We start from the raw sequence: 5,844 nt of genomic DNA on the forward strand, positions 1-5,844 counted from the left end.
TTTCTTAAATTGTAGGAGATTACAAAGTGTAGATGTACAAAGGGACCTGGGTCTCCTTGTCAATAAGTCACTGAAAGCTAACATGCAGGTGCAACAAGCAATTAAGAAGGCTACTGGTATGTTAGCCTTTATTGCAAGATGATTTGAGTACAGAAGTAGCAAAGTCTTGCTTCAATTGTATAGAACCTTGGTTAGACCGCACCTGGAGTACTGTGTGCCGTTTTGGTCCCCTTACCTTAGGAAGGATATTATTGCCGTAGAGGGAGTGCAACAAAGGTTCACCAGACTTGTTCCCGGGATGGTGGGACTGTCCTATGAAGACAGATTGGGGAAACTAGATCAGTATTCTCTAGAGTTTCGAAGAATGAGAGGTGATCTAATTGAAACCTACAAAATACTTAAAGGGAGAGACAGGGTAGATACAGCTAAGATATTTCCCCTGGTTGTGCAGTCTAGACCCAGGGGACACAATTTCAAAATAAGGGAGAAGCCACTTAGGACAGAGATGAGGAGAAATTTCTTTATTCAGAGGATTGTGAATCTTTGGAATTCTCTACCCCAGAGGGCTGTGGAAACTCAGTCATTGAGTATGTTTAAAACAGAGATTGACAGATTTCTAAATATCAATGACACAAAGGGATATAGGAATAGTGTGGGAAAAAGGCATTAAAGTGGATGATCAGCCATGATCGTATTGAATGGTGGAGCAGGCTCGATGGGCTGAATGGACTACTCTGCTCCTATGTTCCTAAAGATGCTATATAAAGACAAGCTGTTGTTGATAACACAAACTGCACCTGGTGGAAAGTTTGTATGGTGCTGAACTGGGACAATCAATGAACATTGGATTTTCTCATAAGAACATTCTGATTGTAGGGGGAAGAAAACAATATCGGGAAAAATTTTCATGCACAACTGCAATTAGGGATGGGCAAGAAATGCTGGCCTTGCCAGTGATCTTCACAGACCATGAAAGAATAAAAAAAATTGTTTTCCTAAATGCGGATGTAATGGGACCAAACTGGTTCAATTGGTTAACTGATTGCTTGGTCCCACCTGCTATGATTTTCTAGGTGGCCAGCGCTCCAACCAGAAATGAATATATGCATATATCAGAGTCAAAGGTTGTGGTTAAAAACCCATACTCATGCTCATCTCTGCCCACTGCATTACTGCTCCTGCCATCAAAAAAGGTTGGTAAAAATTGGGAGGCGTCCATTTTGAGCATATATTAAAGAGATCCTCAGTCTCAGTGGGGGAAAACTGGAGACAGGTTTGGCACACTTCTTTATGTCAGCTGTTTGTGGGTTTTAGAGTGTAAAGCTTTCACAATTAAAGTCCTTGCAGCAGCAAGTGCTGCAAAAATTTTGACTGCTCCTCCATGCTGGTTATTTCCTTTCACTCCTGATGTTTCCACCACTCTTCTTTCAGGTGTTTGTGCAAGCCTTTCAAAACGAGCCATCCTATCAGATTTCCCAATCCATAATTCTCAAGCTGCCTATAAAGATTGTATTTCATACAGGCAGCTCACCAAGTTACAGTAAATCAGACCCACACGTAAAAACAGCAGAACAGCCAAGCTGATTCCCTTTGGGTAGATACATCACTTGCCCTATCACCCTCCTTCCTGATATGAAAACCGCCACCTCTGAGTTTATCTAAATCCAAATGAAGAAAACTTTCTTGCTTGTTTGCAGAAAATTTTGACTTATTCGGATTCTACTTGTGAAGCTATCAAATTTTACACAAAGGCTCCAGTTTCCTCCCACAGCCAAAGACTTGCAGGTTGATAGGTAAATTGGCCATTGTAAATTGCCCCTAGTGTAGGTAAGTGGTAGGAGAATGGTGGGGATGTGGTAGGTATTTTGGGATTAATGTAGGATTAGTATAAATGGGTGGTTGATGGTCGGCACAGACTCGGTGGGCCAAAGGGCCTGTTTCAGCGCTGTATCTCTCTATGACTCTATGACAGTCTTTCCTGATGGGGAGTGCCTTTTTTTAAAGGTCCTCTTGCTATGATATCACAGGATCTGCTTTCTTTTGTTTTACATCATTCAAATGTTGCAATAGTATAGTTAGGACTCTGTGGGAAATTAGATTCACAGAAATTAAAGGTCAAGTGTCTTAAAGTGTTAATCATTAATCCTTTCCAAAGGTAATACATCCACAATAACATCTGCTGTTTTAAATTTATCAAGATTGCATCAGTACTTGGTATAAACCTGTTTTAATAAGTCTCACCTGCACATTTTCACAAAGGCAAAAGCATGGCTACCGGATCATAACAGTGATACATTAGTCATAGCCTTATGTTTACTTTGCAAATGGAATGACTCATTTTAATTGAGAGTTTCATTTCCAAAGATTGGTTGAAGCATTCAAAATTCAATTAGACTCCCAATGGTTGCTAACATTCACTGGCTTTGTGCAAAAAGAGTGTCTGAAATTTCTGCTCCATATCTGAGTGGTAAACCTGATTTATTAAACGAGCTGGTTTGGTCAAACTAAAAAAAATTCTAAATTGTAAAGACTGGCAGCAGGGCTGTTAAAAAAAACTATTGTGAAGACTGACGGGAGGGGTGTTACAAACAGTAAAGAGTGACAGGAGGGCTATTACAAACACTATTGTTAAGAGTGGCAGGAGTCGTGTTACAAACAATATTGTAAAGAGTGGCGGGAGGGGTGTTACAATCAGTATTGCAAAGAGGGCCAGTAATGGTGTTACAATCTGTACTGTAAAGAGTGGCAGGTGGTCTATTACAATCAGTATTATAAAGATGTCAGGAGGGCTGCTACCATCAGTATTGTTAAGACTGGCAGGAGGCATTTTACAATCAGTATTGTAAAGACTGGTGGGAGATGTTACAATCAGTCTTGTAGAGATTGACAGGATGGATGTTACAATCAGTTTTGCAAAGAGGGCCAGTAATGGTGTTACAATCATTGCAGTAAAGAATGGCAGGTGGTGTGTTACAATCAGTATTGTAAAGACTGGCATGAACATAAGAACTTAAGAGCATAAGAAATAGGAGCAGGAGTAGGCAATTCTGCCCCTCAAACCTGCCCCACCATTCAATAAGATCATGGCTGATCTGCCCCAGACCTCAACTCCTCTTTCGTGCCAGCTCCTCATAGCCCTCAACTCTCCGATATTTCAAAAATCTGTCCACCTCCTCTTTAAGTACTTTCAGTGATCTAGCCTCCACAACTCTCTGGGGTAGAGAATTCCAGACATTCACTACCCTCTGAGAGAAGAAATTCCTTCGCATCTCAGTTTTAAATGAGTGTCCCCTTATTCTGTAACTATGTCCCCTAGTTCGAGATTCCCCCACTAGTGGAAACATCTTCGCAACATCTACCTGTCAAGCCCCCTCAGAATCTTGTACGTTTCAATAAGATAACCCCTCATTCTTCTAAACTCTAATGAATAAAGGCCTAACCTGTTTAGCCATTCTTGATAAGGCAACCCCTTCAACCCAGAATCAGCCTAGTGAATCTCTTTTGAGCTGTCTCCAATGCCAGTATATCCTTCCTTAAATACGGGGACCAAACCTGTACTCAGTACTCCAGGTGCGGCCTCACCAACACCCTGTACAATTGTAGCAAGACTTCCTTATTTTTAAACTCCAACCACTGAGCAATAAAGGCCAAAATTCCATTTGCCTTCTTCATTAGTGTTTCATGCACAAGAACACCCGGATCCCTCCTTGCTGCACTTTTTTGGAGTCTCTCTCCATTTAAATAATAGTCTGCCTTTTGATCCTTCCTACCAAAGTGCATGACCACACACTTTCCTACATTAAACTCCATCTGCCAAATTTTTGACCACTCACAACCTATCAATATCCCCTTGCAGATGCCTTATGTCCTCATCACAACATGCCCTCCCACCTATTTTTGTATCGTCAGTAAATTTGGATATATTGCACACTGCTCCCTCCTCCAAGTCAATATAGATAGTAAATAATTGAGACCCTAAGACTGATCCTTGTGGCACTCCACTAGTTATGTCTTTCCAACCTGAAAAAGATCCATTAATCCTGACTCTCTGTCTTCTGTGTGTTAACCAATCCTCATTCCGTGCTAATACATTACCCCCAATATCGTGACTCCTGTCTTGTGCAATAATCTTTTATGTGGCACCTTATCGAATGCCTTCTGGAAATCCAAATACACTACATCTACCAGTTCACCTTTATCAACTATGCTTGTTATATCCTCAAAGAACTCCAGCAAATTTTTCAAACATGATTTTTCTTTCACAAGACCATGTTGATTCTGTTTGATTGCATTAAGCTTTTCTGACTGTCCTGCTATTTCTTCCTTAATAATGGACTCTAGCATTTTCCCAATGACCGATGTTAGGCTGACTGGCCTATAGTTCCCTGCTTTTTGTCCCCCTCCCTTCTTGAACAGGGGTGTCACATTAGCGGTTTTCCAATCCGCTGGGACCCTCCCAGAATCCAGTGAGTTCTGGAATATTTCGACCAATGCCTCCAATATCTCTGCAGTCACTTCCCTTAAAACCCTTGGATGCAGGCCATCAGGTCCTGGTGACTTGTCTGCCTTTAGTCCCATTAGTTTGTCAAACACTTTGTCCCTTGTGATAGAGACTGTTACAAGATCTTTCCTCTCATTAGCTCCTTGCTTATCAAATATCTGTGGGATGTTTATAGTGTCCTCCACTGTGAAGACCGATGAAAAATATTGTTTTAAATTATCTGCCATTTCCCTGTTCCCCGTTATCAATTCTCCAGTCGCATCCGCCAAGGGTCCCACACTCACTTTAGCTACTATCTTTCTTATATGCCCGGAGAAGCTCTTGCTGTTTGTTTTTATATTTCTTGCCAATTTACTTTCATAATCAATTTTCTCCCTTTTTATTAGCTTTTTGTCATCTGCTGCTGGTTCCTAAAAAATTCCCAATCTTCTGGCCTACCACCAGTTTTCGCCGCTTTGTATGCCTTTTAGGTTTTGATTGGATACTCTCCTTGACCACCTTTGTTAACCACAGGTGGTTCAGCCTTCTCATTGAGTCCTTCTTTTGACCAGGATAAATTTTTGCTGAGCGTTATGAAATATTTGCTTAAATGTCTGCCACTGCTCATCCACTGACTTTCCCCTTAGTCTATTTTCCCAGCCCGCTTTAGACAACTCTTTCTTCGTACCTCTGTAATTGCCCTTGTTTAAGTTGAGGACACTGGTTTGAGACACGAGTTGCTCGCCCTCAAACTGAATTTGAAATTCGACCATGTTGTGATCGCTAACCTCTAGAGGATCCTTAACTATGATATCGCTTATTAATCCTACCTCATTACACATTACTAGATCTAAAATAGCCTGTTCCCAGGTAGGTTCTACAACATAATGCTCGAAGTAACAATCCCTGATGGACACTACAAATTCGTCTTCCATGTTACCTCTGCCATTCTAATTTGTCCAGTCGATATGCAGATAAAAATCACACATGAAAATTGCGGTGCTCTTCTTACAGAACTCCATTATTTCCTGATCTATACTTTGTACGACAGTGAGGCAATGAGGGTTGTTACAATCAGTATTGCAAAGAGTGGCAGGTGGAGTGCTAAAATCAGTATTGTAAAGAGTCACAGTTGTGGTATTACAATCAGTAGAGTAAAGAGCAGCAGGAGGGTTTTACAAATTAAAGTTGTAAAGAATGGCAGGGTGGGTTTTATAATCAGTATTGTGAAGACTGGTAGAAGGTGTAGTTACAATCAGTGCTGTGAAGACTGGTAGAAGGGGTTTTATAATTAGTATTGTGAAGACTGGTAGAAGGGGTTGTTATAATCAGTGTTGTGTAGACTGGTAGAAGGGGTTTTATAA

This window comes from Heterodontus francisci, chromosome 3 (genome assembly GCF_036365525.1).
Source record: "Heterodontus francisci isolate sHetFra1 chromosome 3, sHetFra1.hap1, whole genome shotgun sequence".
Taxonomy (NCBI): domain Eukaryota; kingdom Metazoa; phylum Chordata; class Chondrichthyes; order Heterodontiformes; family Heterodontidae; genus Heterodontus; species Heterodontus francisci.